The 17612-nt window shown below is 33.6% G+C and overlaps 1 pseudogene; it reads left to right on the top strand.

The window, feature by feature from the left end:
* The first annotated feature begins 183 nt into the window (after window positions 1-183).
* Window positions 184-17612, top strand: part of LOC141505309 (protein disulfide isomerase Creld2 pseudogene) — a 35114-nt pseudogene continuing 17685 nt past the window's right edge.

Here is a 17612-nt window from a genome sequence, read left to right as displayed (position 1 = left end):
CAATGTGGGCTATGAGCTGGGGTAAGGTAATTATTCTCCCTATTCAGCTGAGGGTCCTTTGCTGCCCACACTTTAGCAGGGAGTTGGGGTTGGGGGGAAGCTGTTACTGCATTTGTTCTGGGAACAGGGTTCAACTGAAGTAAATGTATGGATTCTGAGTTCCTCCGGACCAGAGGAGCCGATATGATATTTGTCCAGTACACCTCAGTAACTCTCTGCAGTGGAACTTGCCCTCCAGTCCTGCTGGGTTGGGGTCCCAGACCATTAGTCCCTCAGCCAAAGCCTCCACACCCCAGTAAGCCCCTAGTCTGTGGCTCCCACTGTCAATGACTCCACAGCTGATGCTAGGTTAGTCAGACTCTCACCCCATTCCAGCAGGCTCTCTACTCTCTGCTCCTCAGCTCACCCAAGATCCCTGAAGTCAGATGTTTTTTCATAGACGTTCTACTCCTAGCTTCTCTGCTCTGGGTTTTGTTGATCAAAATTCTGTTAAGAGATTTGTTTCATAATATATATGAGAGAAGATAAGGATACCTTACCTCATTACTTGTCATCTCTCTGATATCTTGGCTAGAAGTCTTTGAGAAGTGCTTTTTTAATCATACAGTTTCTGGGTTTGTCTTGGTAGTTAGATTCCCAAGTATTTAATGTTGTCTATAGTTACTTTCAATGGAATTTCTCTTTCTGTCTCTTGTTCTTGGGCTTTCCTGTTCATATACATGTGTGTGTGTGTGTGTGTGTGTGTGTGTGTGTGTGTGTGTATATAAATATATTATATATATATATATATATATATATATATATATATATATATATATATATATTGATGATTTATGTGGGTTTATTTTATATCATTCTACTTTTTGGAATGTTTTTATTTTTTCAAGTAGTTTTTTAGATGATATTATTGGATTCTCTAAGTATACCATTATATCATCTGCAAAGAGATAAAATTTTGCTTCCTCTTTGCCAATTTTGATTCCTTCAATTATATTTTCTTCTCTTATTGCTATAGCTAGCATTTCCAATTCTATATTGAATAGTAATGGTGAGATTGAGTATTTGTGCTGCACCCTTGAATTTAGTGGAAATGCTCTGAGTTTATTCTCATTGCATAAAATAATTGTTCATGGTTTTACATAGATACTATTTATTATTTTTAGGGAAAATTTCATTTATTCCTAATATTTATAGTGTTTTAATAGAAAAGGATATTGTTTTTAATAAAAGGCTTTTAAAGCATCTCTTGAGATAATCCTATGATTTCTGTTGATTTTACTATTGATATGTTCAATTATGTTTTATGTTTTCCTAATATTAAACCATCCCTACCTACCTGATATAAATCTTATCTGATCATGGTGTATGATTCTAGTAATAACTTGTAGTCTCATTGATAAAATTCATTTAAGGTGCTTATATTAATTTTCATTAGGAAGATTGGTCTATAACTTACTATTTTTGATTTTTGGTTATTCGTATTGGTTTATCTGATTTTAAAAAATACAAGAAGATAGCCAAATTACTATCAATGAAGAGGAGATTAAAGAGAATTCAGAGCTATTCTGCCAAATTGTATGGCAATGAATTTGATTACCTGAGTGAAATGGATGAATACTTAGGAAAATACATGTTCTCCAGATTAACAGAAGAGGACATAAAACACTTAAATAACTCCATTTCCAAAAAGAAAATTGAAGAAAGCATCAATACACTCTCTAAGAAAAATTTACAGGTCCAGATGGATTTATCAGTGAATTCTGTGAGATATTTTAACAATCATAAAGTCCTATTCTATGTAAACTTTTAGAAAACTTAGAGAAGGATTTCTACTCAATTCTATTTTTGATACCAATATGGTGGTGATACCTAAAGCAGGAAGAACCAAAACAGAAAAAGACAATTTAATACCAATCTTTGTAATGAAAATTGATGCAATAATCTGAATTAAATCTTAACAAATAAGTTATAACTAGGGTAATACACATAGAATTTATCCCAAGTAGCCACAGAGAGTTCAATATTAGGAAAACAACCAACATAATTGAACATATCAGTAGCAAAAAAGAGCAGAAATCTTAAGATTATTTTAATAAATGCTGAAAAAAAGCTTTTGATAAAATACAACATCCATTCAATTGAGATCACTAGAAATAATAGGGATAAATGAAGTCTTCTAAAACTAGAAACATACGTGTGTGTGTATGTATGTATGTATGTATGTATAATAGGGATAAACCCACAGCATTTCCAATAATATCAGAAGTGAAATAAGGATATCCTTTATCACCATTACTATTCAATATAGTATTAGAGATGTTAGCTTTAGCAAGAAGAGAAGAAAAAGAAATTGTTGGAATCAGAAATGGCAACAAGAAAGCAAAGTCTTTACTCTTTGCATATGAAATGTTAGTATACATAGAGACCACAAGAAAACCCATCTAAAAATCTACTTGAAACAATTAACAATTTAGAAAAGCAGCAGCATATAAAATGAACCCACATAAATCATCTATTTTGCTATAAATGAACAACAAAGTACAAGATTTAGACATTGAAAGAGAAATACCATTTAAAGTAACTCTAGACAATATTAACTACTTGGAAATCTTCCTCCTAAGGTAAACTCAGGAACTATATGAATACAATTACGAAACATTTCTCACCTAAATAATGTTAGATCTATACAATTCAGAAATTGCTCATGTTTAGGTTGAGCTAATACATTAAAAATTACAATTTTTCCCAAATTAAATTATTGTCATAGCAACCAAACTATCAAATAATCATTTTATTGACCTAGAAAAAAGTAACAAAAAAAGTGACATTTTTTTTCTGGAACAACAAAAGGTGAAGAATATCAAGGGAATGGATGGAAAATCTCCCCATGGTTTTACTTTTAAATTAGACCAAGCAACTTACAATGAAAATGCAATCTAAATTAAATTGCATCTATAGTGTCATATCATTCATATTAGCAAATTTTAGTTCATAGGATTAGGGGGGAAAGTAATAATTCAGCTGGATGAACAAAATATCAAGGGGTTTGATGAAATAAAAATGCAAAGAACAGGGTCCTGGCAATAGCAGATCTATAACAATATCATCAAGTGCCAGTCAACACTATTTTCTGGTATTAACTTAAAAATAACGGAGTGAATCGGTGGAATAGAGCCAAAGAAATAGTAGTAAATGACTTTGGTAATCAACTATTGGATAAACCAAGAGACTATTGTTTATGGGACAAGAACTTGCCATTTGTCCAAAACTATCAGGAAAATTGAAAAATAGTATGATAAAAAGTAAGCACAGATAAGTTTGAAATGGGCACAGGATTTAGACAGGAAAGGTGATACGATGAAACAATTAGAAGAACAAGGAATAGTCTATCTGTCAAATCTATTGAATGGGTAAAAGTGCATTACCAAAAAAATATAATATAAATTGCACAATAAATAATTTTGATTACATTAATATAACAATGTCTTTGCAAAACAAAGCCAATCCAAGCAAAATTAGAAGGGATACAGAAATCAGGGAAACAATTTTTGCAGCTAATGTTTCTGATAAAGGACTCTTTTCTAAGATATATGGAAAACAATTCAACTTTATAAGAATATAAGTAATTAATTGAAAAATGCTCAAAGGATGTGAAAAGGCCATTTTTGCTGAAGAAAATCAAATTACCTATAGCCATATGAAAAACTATTTCATATAATTATTGAATTAAAAAATGCCAATCAAAACAACCGTGAGGTATTACCTCACATCTATCTTACTTGTTAAAACGATTTTAAAAAAATAAAATGATCAATGTTGGGGAGGACTGGGAAAACTGGGTCACTAATGTACTGATGTGAACTGATCCAACTATTCTGGAAAAAAAATGAAACTTTGGACACCAGACAATTGAACCATTTTACCATTTGTTGCAGTAATACTAGGCCTATGTTGAAAACAAATCATACAAAAGGAGATAAAACCCAAATGCATAGAAATATTGAAAGCAGATCTTTTTGAAGGGGAAAGCAATTGGAAACTGAGGGGATGTTCATCAATTGGGGATTGTTTGAACAAGTTATTCTACATAAATGTTGCGAAATACAGTTATTCTGTAAGAAATTGTGACCTAGCTGCCTTCAGAAAATCAAAGAGAGAGTTGCATGAACTGATGTGTGACCATTTTAAAGACTCACAAAGATCAATACTTTTAATTTCTTATATGACAAAATCTTATCTATAAATTCAAGGGATATTATAACTAACTCAATTTGAAAGAGCATACATAAGAGGACTACAGGTTGACTTGATTATGATGTTACAGTTCTATGAAAAAAGTAAAATTGGATCAGCAGAGTCAAATGGAGAAATTATCCTTTCCAAATGACCCATGATTGTAAGAACTGTTAAAGTGGAATAAGAATGGCATGGGCAACTGATAGTGCTAGTACATGATTCTCATCAATATAGGTTAAAGAAAGAATAACACAAATCTAAAACTTCTTAACATACAGAGAAATAGTGAGGATAAAAGATAAAGAAGAAAAAAAATTATAAAAGTGGATGAAAAGAAGGAAAAGTTTACCAAACTAGAAAAAATAGTAAAAAATTAATCTGGAGCAACATAAAGTCAAGAATAGCAAGGGAACTGATGGAAAAAAAGGTAAAGCAAAGTAGTCTAGGTCTACCAGATCTAAAACTTTACTATAAAGTAGCAGTCATCTAAACTGCTTGGTAATGGTTAAGAAATAGATCAGTGGATTAGGATAAGTTCAAAAGAAATTGCAATAAATGACTACAGAAAACTACTGTCTGAGAAACCCAAAACATCAGCTTCTGGGATAAGAATTTACAATTTGACAAAAAATTGTTGAGAAAACTGTAAAAATGTATGGCAAAAACTAGGCATAGTTCCATATCACAGACCCTATAACAAAATAAAGTTAAGGTAGGTACAGAATTTATATATAAAGAGTAATATCATAGGTAAATTAATAGTCCAAGAAATACTATATCGCTCAGATCTATGGAAAGGGGATGAATTTATGACCAAGAAAGAATTACAACACAATATAGAATGCAAATTGAATGATTCCACTATATAAAATTAAAATATTTTTGTACTAAGAATCAATGCTGCCAAAATTAGAAGAAAAGCAGAAAGCTGGGAAACAATTTTCACAACTAGGAGTTTAATACAGTTCTCATTTCTAAAATATATAGAGAAGTGCATCAAATTATAAGGTTACAGTTCATTCCTCACTTGACAAATGGTCAAAGGAGATGAATAGACAGTTTTCAAATGAAAAAAATTAAAGATATATATATATATATATATATATATATATATATATATATAGCCATATAAAAATGCTCCAAATCATTATTGATTAGAGAAATGCAAACTAAAACAATAATGAGGTATCACCTCACACCTACCAGATTGGTTAAGATGAGAAGTGGAAATGATCATTGTTGGAGGAATTATGGGACAATTGGGACATCGATGCATTGCTGGTGGAGTTGTGAATGGATCCAACCTTTCTGGAGAGCAATATGGAATGATGACCAAAGAGCAATACAATGTTCATACCTTTTGACCCTACAATTCTAATTCAAGGTCTATATCCATTACCAATTATATAAAAAAGGGGAAACTCCTACATGTTCCAAAATATTCATAGCAGTTCTTTTTGTAGTTGAAAAGAACTGGAGATTGAGGGGATGCCCATCAATTGGGGAATGGTTTAACAAGAAATGGTAAATGAATACTATGGAATATTATTATTCTATAAGAAACCATGAATGGCAAGACTGTAGCGAAGCATGGAATGATATATGGGTTCTGATGTTGAGCAAAGGGAAGAGAACCAAGAAAACATTGCACACATTAACAACAACATTATGAGATGAACTACCTTAATGGAATAAACTCCTCTCAGCAGTTCAGAGAGGTAGGACAAGCATATTAGACTGGCGCGCACACACACACACACACACACACACGCACACACACACACACACACACACACAACAACTATTCAGAATCTGATGAATACTTTATAAAAATTATGTAATGGATCTCTGCCTTAATCTTAACTCCCCACACCAAAACTAATTAATATACATACATGTTTATCAAAAATATGTGTGTACAATGCTAACTTTAGTTTGCCAGGGAGGAGAGGGATATGGGTGGGTGGAAGGAAATTTTGTAACTTGAAGTACACATGTTCATATGGATGAAAATAAATTAAAAAATAAAACAAAAACAAAAACAAAAAACCCTAGGTGGAGAAAACAAGAAAAGTTAAGTGAGGGAAGAGAATAAAAGAAGTCAGTGGTTAAAAGTCATTTACACTTTTTTTTTTTGTTTTCTGGTTTTTTGCAAGAAAATGTGGTTAAATGGCTTACCCAAGCTAGATCATTAAATTTCTGAAGCCAGATTTAATCTCAGATCCTTAGACTCCAGGGCCAATGCTCAATCCACTTTGCCACCTAGTCACCCCACCAGGTATACTTTTGAGGAGGGATACAACTAAAAAGAGGAGTGAAACAGTGATTATTATTTTGAAAATGTATGTGATGACTTCACCCTTTAAACAAAAATTAATAGCAGAATTAATGTAATACAATAATCTGACAATATGTTGTTATTAATAAAACACATTTAGAGATTTCCAGATCAGAGCTAAATGTTGGGATAATGCTATCATAGCATGTTCCTGGAGCATTCCCTACACAATGTTAAATGAAGCCTCTACTTAGACATTAAAGGTAAAGATTCTACCAAAATAAGACAAGATTAAAACAAGATTTTACCCATAGACAAAGTGGAGTATCTTCAGTGTAAGTCTGTCTCTTCAAGGGAAGAGGCAAAACAAAACCCAGTTAGCCAGGGGAGCAAGAAAACCAGTGGGAAGATTTTAGCCACAGTGCAGTTCAGAACCAGGCAGCTTGACAACAGCATAAGTCCCATAACCTAGATAGCAAGGGAGCAGAGAGGGTCCCTACCCCAATCAATGTTTGACTTATGGTAACATTTGGGCAAATGACAGGGCTAGGTTGGGGACAAACCAAAGGAAAGGCCTCTGCCTGGACAATAAGGAGGAAACATACCCATGCATATGCAATGCCTAGGTTTCATAGGCACCACCTTGGCCAGGAATAAACCAGGGTTCAGACACAAGCCCTATCAACAAAAGATTGGTATACTCCTATATCTCAGGAACAGAACTCAAACTGTCAAAATGAGTGAAAAACAGGAAAGAGCACTAACCAAAGGAAGAGAATATGCAGAAAAGAATATTAATAATTCCACTTCAGAAGAAGGACCCATTGAAAAAGTATGGATATGGGAAGCTTCAAAGAAGTCTATAAATTAGACTCAAATACAAAACCTCTTAAAAGAGCTTAAAAATAATTTTGAACCCTCAATGAGAAGAAGAAAAATGAACAAATTGAACAAAGAAATAAGTTGCTTTAAAAGCAAAAGTAAACAATTCCAAAAAGACTGTAACTTCAAAAAATAAAATCAACCAATTGTAAAATGAATGCAACTCAACTAAGTCTCAAATCGATTAATTGAAAAAGGAATGTAAATCATGTAGAACTCAAATCAACAAACCAGAAAAAAAAAGAAACATTGACTTCTGGCCAAGATGGTGGAGAGAAGACAGGCACAGTTCTAGAGTCTCCTGATCTCTTCTCCATCTATCACATGAAACAAACCTCTTAGAGGAAGTCCGACTCATGGAACCCAGAGAGAAAAGCCAGGAGAAAGTGCATCTACCTCAGGATTTCTCTCTCGCTGCAGCTTTGGTAGAATTCAGGCGGCTGAGTATCAGAACCAGATCAGCCAGAGTAACAGCTGAATTGGAACTGGGAGTCTTAGGGCGGAAGAGAGGGACCTGCTGTATCAGCGGTGGGGCTGGACGAAAGGGGCTTGGGTCCACGGGGAAGCAGAGGTGCTGCTGTTGGTGCTGTCCCCCTGGAGCTTGGGTAAGGGCCTGCGGGGAGAGGTCTGGTGCAGGCGAGCTGCGGACACCATCTCTGGGCTCTTTCAGTCTGAGAAACTCTGAGCCCAAGCCGCCATTGCAGTGAAACCTCCTCCAGAACAAACAATTGCAAACTACTTCTGCCTCAGGCCCAGGTTTGTGAGCCTAAGAACCAGCCCAGCTGAGGAATGACCTCAGGCCAGGGTAAAGCCCATGATTGATTGAAGGCAAAAGAATTCAATAGTTCCAACTCCTCCCTTCTGGCAAAGGGAGAAGGCCTCTCAACCCAGTTCACAGAAACTTCAGAGAGGGTAACCGGCACCTCCTACTGGCCAGCCAGAGAAACTGCACCCAGTAGAGCCTTTAGCAATCCCAAACCCAGGTGAACCAGCCCCCCCCCCCAACTCAAGGTCTTAGCATAATGAAGAAGGGTCAGAGGAAAGGTGGATCCATAGAAAAATTCCTGGAAGGGAAAGACCCAAACTCAGAGAGACCTGGAACCTCTGAGGAGAATACAATCTGTTCTCCAGCACAGAAGGACTTCCTTGAAGAAATAAGGAAGGAGCTTAAAAATTTGGGAGAAAAAAATTAATACCTTGCAACAAGAAAACAAAACCTTAGAACCTACAATTGGACAAACACAAAAGGAGAATAAATCTCTCGGATCATCAATTGGACAATTACAAAATACGAACAATTCTCTCAGATCCTCAAATGAGCAAATGCAAAAAAAAGAAATTAATTCTCTCAAAACCTCAATTGGTCAAATGGAAAGCTCTTTCAAAAGTAGAATTGACCAATTGGAAAAGGAGTTGCAAAAGGTTAATGAAGAAAACTCCTCCCCCCAAAAAAGAATGGAGTCTACAGAAACTAATGACTCCACCAAGACAGCAAGAGTCAGTAAAACAAAATAAAAAAAATAGAAGCAAATGTAAAATATCTCATCAACAAAACCACTGAGCTTGAGAATAGATCGAGGAGGGGCAACCTGAAAATTATACGACTTCCTGAAAAGATTGAAGAGAATAAAAGCCTGGACTTAATATTACAAGATCTAGTGATAGAAAACTGCCCTGATATCATGGAATTGGAGGGCAAAGTAGTTATTGAAAGCGTACATCGATCCCCAACAGAAAAAAGATCCTAAAATGAAAACACCAAGGAATGTTGAGGCCAAACTGCAAATCTATCAGATAAAAGAGAAAATCCTGAAAGCAGCCAGAAAGAAAAAATTTAAATATCAAGGAACCACAGTAAGGATCATGCAGGACCTGGCTGCATCAACATTAAGGGATCAAAGGGCCTGGAATGAAATATTTCAAAGAGCACAGGAGCTTGGAATGCAGCCAAGAATCTACATTCCTGCAAAGCTGAGCCTACTCTTCCAGGGAAAAAGATGGGAAATTTAACGAAATGGAAGAATTCCAAATATTTCTGATGAAAAGACCAGAGCTAAACAGAAAATTTGGACATCAAACAGGAGTTTCAAGAGACACATGAAAAGATAAAAAAAAAAAAAGGTGGGGGCAGTAAAAGAAAAAAAATGCAATAAATGTAGCTCTAACAGAGAGAATATACCTTGCTAGAAATGATGGATATTCTTGACCTATCTATGAGACTACTATCTAATGGGATGTAACTGGCTTTAACCCCATTTGGGAGAAATACTCTAATAACTCTCAGGAATTTAGACTTTATTCGATAGAATATATACAGAACTAGAAGTGTAAGACACTCAGAATTTTCTATGACTTAGATAGAATGATCTTAAAAAAACACTACCGCCCTAAAAAGGGGGACAGGACAGAGATGGGAGGAGGGAGGGAATAGAATGGGGTCAATTGCATTACACTAAGAGGTACAAACAACCTATGGTCATAGTGGGGATGAAGGGAGCAGAGGAGAAACACCTGAATCTCCTTCTCATGAGACTTGGCTTAAAGTCAACCTACACATAGTCAGTTAACTTAAAAACATCTAACCTTTCAAGTATTAAAAGGGGAAAAGGGGATGGGGGGATGGAGAAAGGGAAGGGGAGTGGGCGAAATAAGGGAAAATAATAAAAGGAAGTAAAGGGGGAAAGGGAAAGGGGAAAGAAAGTGTAGGGTGTGATATAGGAGGGAAAACACACTGAAGGGGGTGGTACTCAAAAACAAAATACTGGGGAATATGGATAAAAAGGGGAAAGGGGGAAAATACAAACAACGGGAAGATAACACAGAGGGCAATAAAGAATTAGTAATCATAACCTTGAATGTGGATGGGATGAACTTTCCCTTAAAATGTAAGCAAATAGCAGAGTGGATTAAAAAACAGACCCCTACAATATGCTACTTACAAGAAACTCATTTGAATCAGAGAGATACAGATGGAGTAAAGGTAAAAGGTTGGAGCAAAATATATTGTGCTTCAGCTGAAATAAAAAAAGCAGGGGTAGCAATCCTTATCTCAGACAAAGCAGCAACAAAAATAGATAGCTTTAAAAGAGATAAGGAAGGAAACTATATCCTCCTGAAAGGTATCATAGACAATAAAGTCATTTCAATATTGAATATATATGCACCCAGTGGGACAGCATCAAAATTCTTAGAGGAGAAGCTGAAAGAATTACAGGAAGACATAGATAGCAAAACACTACTATCAGATCTAGATAAATTGAATAATAAAACAAATAAGAAAGAAATTAGGGAGGTAAATAGATTGTTGGAAAAATTACATATGGTAGATTTATGGAGGAAACTGAATGGGGACAGAAAGGAATATACCTTTTTCTCTACAGTACATAGTACTTATACAAAAATTGACCAGGTACTAGTACATAAAAACCTAATGATCAACTGCAGAAAGGCAGAAATAGTGAATACATCTTTCTCAGATCACAATGCAATAAAATTCTTATGCAATACTGGGCCAAGGAGATACAGAACCAGAACAAATTGGAAACTGAATAACCTCATTTTAAAAAAATGAGTGAACCAAAAAACGAATTCTAGAAAGAATTAAACATTTTATCATAGATAATGATAATAATGAAACAACATACCAAAACCTATGGGATTCATTCAAAGCAAATCTCAGGGGATATATTATAGCTCTAAATGCTTATATGAATAAATTGGAGAAAGAAGAAATCAATGAACTAAACATGCAACTAAAAAAATAGAGAAAGGACAAATCAGAAATCCCCAATTAAGTACCAAATTAGAAATTCTAGAAATTAAAGGAGAAATTAATAAAATTGAAAGCAAAAAAAAACTATTGAATTAATATATAAAACCAAAAGCTGGTATTATGAAAACCCAATTAAATTGATAAACCTCTGGTCAATTTGATTACAAAAAAGAAAGAAGAAAACCAAATAGCTAGTATCATAAATGAAAAAGGTGAAATCACCACCAATGAGGAGGAAATTAAAGTAATAATTCAAAATTATTTTGCCCAACTCTATGCCAATAAATATGATAATCTAAGTGAAATGGATGAATATTTACAAAAATATAAGTTGCCCAGGTTAAATGAAGAAGAGATTAAATACCTAAATACCTAAACAACCCTATCTCAGAAAAAAGAAATTCAACAAGACATTATTGAACTCCCTAAAAAAAATCTCCAGGGCCTGATGGATACACAAGTGAATTCTACCAAACATTTAAGGAACAATCGGCCCCAGTCCTATATAAACTCTTTGGAAAAATAGAGAAATATGGAACTCTGCCTAACTCTTTCTATGAAACCAATATGGTACTATTACCTAAACCAGGAAGAGTTAAAACAGAGAAAGAAAATTATAGACCTATCTCACTGATGAATATAGATGCAAAAATCCTAAATAAAATCTTAGTAAAACGATTACAACAAGTCATCACTGGGATAATACATTATGATCAAGTAGGATTTATTCCAGGAATGCAGGGTTGGTTCAATATTAGGAAAACTGTTAGTATACTTAATTATATCAACAACAAACCTTTCAGAAATCATATGATCATATCAATAGCTGCTGAAAAAGCTTTTAACAAAATACAGCATCCATTCCTATTAAAAACACTAGAGAGTGTAGGAATAAATGGACTGTTCCTTAAAATAATGAGCAGTATCTATCTGAAACCATCAACAAGCATTATAATCAATGGGGAGAGGCTAGAGGCATTCCCAATAAAATCAGGGGTTAAGCAAGGGTGCCCATTATCACCACTACTATTCAATATTGTATTAGAAATGTTAGCATCAGCAATTAGAGAAGAAAAAGAATTTAAAGGAATTAGAATTGGGAAGGAAGAGACAAAACTCTCACTCTTTGCAGATGACATAATGCTCTACCTAGAAAATCCCAAGGAATCATCTAATAACAATACTGGAAAAAATTAGCAATTTTAACGAAGTTGCAGGTTATAAAATAAACCCTCATAAATCCTCAACTTTTCAATATATATGTCAAGCAAGAAACAGCAGGAAGAACTAGAAAGAGAAATCCTATTCAAAGTAACCTCAGACAATATAAAATATTTGGGAGTCTATTTGCCAAGACAGACTCAGAATCTTTTTGAAAACAATTATAAAACACTTCTCACACAAATTAAATTAGATTTATATAAGTGGGCAAATATCAACTGCTCATGGATATGTAGAGCTAATATAATAAAAATGACAATTCAATCAAAACTAAACTATCTGTTTAGTGCCCTACCAATCAAAATTCCAAAAAATTACTTTATCAAGTTAGAAAAAATTTTAAGTAAATTCAAATGGAGAAATAAAAAGTCAAGAATTGCCAGGAGCTTAATGAAAAAAAGTGCAAAAGAACAGTGGCTTAGCCCTACCCGATCTAGAATTATATTATAAAGCATCAGTCATGAAAACTGTTTGGTATTGGCTAAGAAAAAGAGTGGTGGACCAGTCGAATAGACTAGGTGTAAATGCAGGAGATTATTATAGTAATCTGCTGTTTGATAAACCCAAAGAGTCTGGCCATTGGGATAAAATCTCCCTCTTTGATAAAAATTGCTGGGAATATTGGAAGTTCATATGGAAGAAACTTAGATTAGACCAACACCTCACACCCTTTACCAAGATAAGATCCAAATGGTTACAGGACATAGACATAAAAAACAATACTGTAAGCAAATTAGACAATCAAGGACTAATCTACCTGTCAGATCTATGGAAAGGCGAACAGTTTAAGACTAAGGAAGAGTTGGAGAATATCACCAAAAACCAATTAGATAATTTCGATTACTTTAAATTAAAAAGCTTTTGCACAGATAAAACCAATGTAACCAAGATCAAAAGAAATGTAGTAAATTGGGAAACAATCTTTACAACTAATGATTCTGACAAAGGACTCATTTCTAAAATATACAGAGAACTGAGACATATTTTTAAAACAAAAAGTCATTCCCCAATTGATAAATGGTCAAAGGATATGCAAAGGCAATTTACAGATGAGATCAAAGTAATCCATAGCCCTATGAAAAAATGTTCTAAGTCATTAATTATTAGAGAAATGCAAATTAAAGCTTCTCTGAGGTACCACCTCACACCTCTCAGATTGGCCACTATGACCAGGAAGGATAATGATCATTGTTGGCAGGGATGTGGGAAATCTGGGACACTATTACACTGTTGGTGGAGCTGTGAACTCATCCAACCCTTCTGGAGAGCTATTTGGAACTATGCCCAAAGGGCAACAAAAATGTGCATACCTTTTGACCCAGCAATGCCATTATTGTGTCTATACCATGAAGAGATGAAGAAAAGGGGAAAAAGCATTACTTGTACAAAAAATATTTATAGCAGCCCTGTTTGTGGTGTCAAAGAATTGAAAATCCAGTAAATGTCCTTCAACTGGGGAATGGCTTAGCAAACTGTGGTATGTGTATGTCATGGAACACTATTGTTCTATTAGAAACCAGGAGGGACGGGATTTCAGGGAAACCTGGAGGGATTTGCATGAATTGATGCTGAGTGAGATGAGCAGAACCAGAAACACACTGTACACCCTAACAGCAACATGGGAGTGTTGTTCATCCTTGAAGGACTTGCTCATTCCATCAGTGCAACAATCGGCAACAATTTTGGGCTGTCTGAAAAGGAGAGTGCCATCTGCATCCACATAATGAGCTGTGGAGTTTGAATAAAGTGCAAGGACTATTCCCTTCAATTTAGGGAAAAAAAACAGATAGCTTATTGTCTGATCTTGTTACCTCTTATACTTCTCTTTAAGGATATGATTTCTCTCTCATCACACCCAATTTGGAACAAGGTACAATATGGAAACAAAGCAAACACTGACAGAGTGCTTTCTGTGGGGGGAGGGGGGGAGGGAAGCAAGATTGGGGGAAATTGTAAAACTCAAATAATATCTTTAATAAAATAAAAAAGTAACATTAATGAAATGGAAAAGGAAACATAAAAGTTAATTGAAGAAAGTAAATTAAATTTACCATTGCACAAATAGAATCCAATGAACCTATTGGCGACCCAGATTCCATAAAATATATGAAAACAGGATGAAAAAATTTAGAAAAATACTTAGGAAAAGCAAACAATCTGGAAAATAGATCCATGAGAGAAAATTTAAGAATTTTTGTTCTAGCAGCATGTCTAGATCAAAAAAAAGAGAGAGTGATAATATATTTCAGGAAATTATTAAAGAAAGTTGTACAAATCTGCTAGATCAAGAAGAAAAAATTGCATTTGAAAAAATACACAGATCTCCATCAGACCCTAGGATGAAAACACCAAGGACTATCATAGTCAAATTCCAGCATTCTCAAATAAAAGAAAAAACTTTAAATCTGTGAATATCCATTGGTCTGAGAACACTAGTATTATTTCTGCATCCCAAAGAAATGATAAAAAGGGAAAAGAACCCAACTATTTAAAAATATTTAGAGCATTCTTTTTACAGTGGCAAAGAATTAGAATTTCAGTGATGCTCATCAATTGGTGACAGGGTAAACCAGTTATAGTACATGATTTTAATAAAATACTATTGTTCTGTAAAAAGTGATGAATTGATATTTTCAGAATACCTGGAGAGACTTATATGAATTGATGCTGAGTAAACTAAGTAGAATCAGGAGAACATAGTGAATTCTGATAATATGTGACAATCAAATATGATTAGACTTCACTCCTTAGCATAAAATGATCAGTCAATTTTGAAAGATTTGTGATAAAATTTGTCATTCACATTCAAAGAATGTTTTAATCAAATCTAAGCAGACTATTTTCACTTCCTAATTATTTTCTTTCTCATGATTTTTCCCTTGTTTCTTCTTTTACATCATGCTTAATATAGAAATATATTTAAGATGATTGTACATTGCATGTATAGACTATATTAGCTTATTTTCTGTCTTGAGAAGAGGGGAAGGGAAGGTTGAAGCTAGAGAATTTAATAAAAATACTCTTTAGGAAAATAAAATAAACAGAAATGACTCAAACTAACTGATGATAGTGGTTAAGAAATAGAGGGGTAGACATTAGATAAACACAAAGAAACCAACTTTTGGGATAAGAAAATGGGAAAACTGGAAAACTGTAGGACATAAGTTATTTATATATACAAATATCTCACACTATATAACAAGATAAGGTCAAAATGGGCTCATGATTTAGACATAAAGGGTTAAAACTAAAACAGATTAGAAGACCAAGTAATATCTTATTTGTCAGGGTTATGGGGAGAGGTAAAATTTATAACCAAATAAGAGATAGAGAGCATTATAAAATATAAAATAGAAAAGATTTATTATATTAAATTGCAATGCTTTTGTAAAACAAAATCAATGCATCTAATATGAGAAGGAAAGGTGAACTTTGGTAAACAATCTTTTAAATAACTTTTTGTTATGAAGACCCTATTTCCCAAATATATATATATGTATATATAGGTACAAAAGAATATATATATATATACATATATATATATATATATACATATATATATATGTGTGTGTGTGTGTGTGTGTGTGTGTGTGTGTATGTATATATGTATATAATATTTGAATTGATTCAATGGTCATTAAATAAGGAACTTCATTTTGACAAATATTCAAACCACTTCTCTCACTCTGAGTAAAACTCTGAATCTCTAAGCAGCTCTAGAATACATAATTTGCTAAAAAAGTTATCTATCTACATTTGGTAGAAGACAATTTTTGGAAGTGTTCAATAGGGCACTGTCTTAAACTCTCCTCTCTTCTCCCACTATATTTTACTTTGTGTGCTTATTTGTTGTTGTTGACTCAATTATTTCTTTGTTGATTATTATCAAACCTAAGACCCAGTTTTGCATCTTAAATTAAATATTACAAAATTCAAAATTGAAGCCATATATATATATATATATATATATATATGTCTTAAAGTTATTATGACAAAAATTGAATTCATTACTTTCCCTTTAATTCTCTCCCCTCTTTATAACTTCTTTATAAATGTCAATGGTACCATCATTGTTAACCACACTACCTCACAAACTAGATATTATCCTTGACTCCTCCATATCTTTCATATACTGCTATCAAGACTGATGACAAAGACCCATTGGTTTTATCTTTAAAATATATCACTTCCTCTCATCTGTTTGCCACCACCCTAGTGGATTTCCATGGCATTGTTTTCCGGTACTAATACAATAGCCTATTACTATGTCTATTTCAGGTCTCTTCCTGCATCAATCCTTGTCCTACTCAGTCACCAAAATGATTTTGTTCAAGTTTCGGTTCAACCATGTCAGTTCTCTATTCAATACAGTCTGTTGTCTCCCAATCGTCCCCCAGAAGCAAATATAAAATCCTCTACTTGATATAAGAAAGAAACATTTTTGAAGCTGTTTACACCTTTTCTTTCAGTCATAATTTTGTTTTACAGTCACATATACTTTGTAATCTATTTACATTATCCTTCTTGTTGTTCCTTGAACTAGAAATCATATCTTCCAAATCTGGGCATTTTCATTGGATATTTCTCCTTCTGGGAATACTCTCCCTCTTCATTCCTACCTCATACCAGCTTTCTTTCAGGTGCCATAAAATTTATTCTTTAAAAGTCTTTCTGTGGCTCTAACTCTTCCACTTTCACTCTATTGATTATCTCCAACTTTTATGCTGCCCACATTTCTAATTGAAAGCAATAATAAATTTCCATAAATTATTTTAAATATATATATTTTCTAAATTCAATTTTATGAACTCTTTGAAATATATATATATATATATATATATATATCTATTTGGAGAACTAAATTTTGTGGAACTAAGGTTGCCAATCACAGCACTAATATGTATAATCTAATGGACTTCCGAAAAGTGTCTTCTGTGGCAAGGAATTGATTAAAATTTCCATTTCTCTAGCTCTTTATTATCTAAATAGTCAACCAATGCAAATGTAACAAGATCATTGTTAAATAGGAAAATCAATATTGTTAGGGAATCATTTGTAAAGAATTAGAGAGATAAAACAATTATTATATTTTTATTTATATACAAGGCAATTTGTTGAATACAAGAACAAATTTAAATGTCTAACATAGGCCCAGACTTCAAAGAGCTTTTATGTAAAAGAGAAAAGACACTAAATAAAGGCATTCCAGAAAGTGAAGAATAA

This window comes from Macrotis lagotis, chromosome 1, assembly GCF_037893015.1.
Source record: "Macrotis lagotis isolate mMagLag1 chromosome 1, bilby.v1.9.chrom.fasta, whole genome shotgun sequence".
In the NCBI taxonomy this organism is placed as follows: domain Eukaryota; kingdom Metazoa; phylum Chordata; class Mammalia; order Peramelemorphia; family Peramelidae; genus Macrotis; species Macrotis lagotis.
Note: the sequence above shows the minus strand (reverse complement) of the source record. Positions and strands in the feature narration are given on the sequence as shown.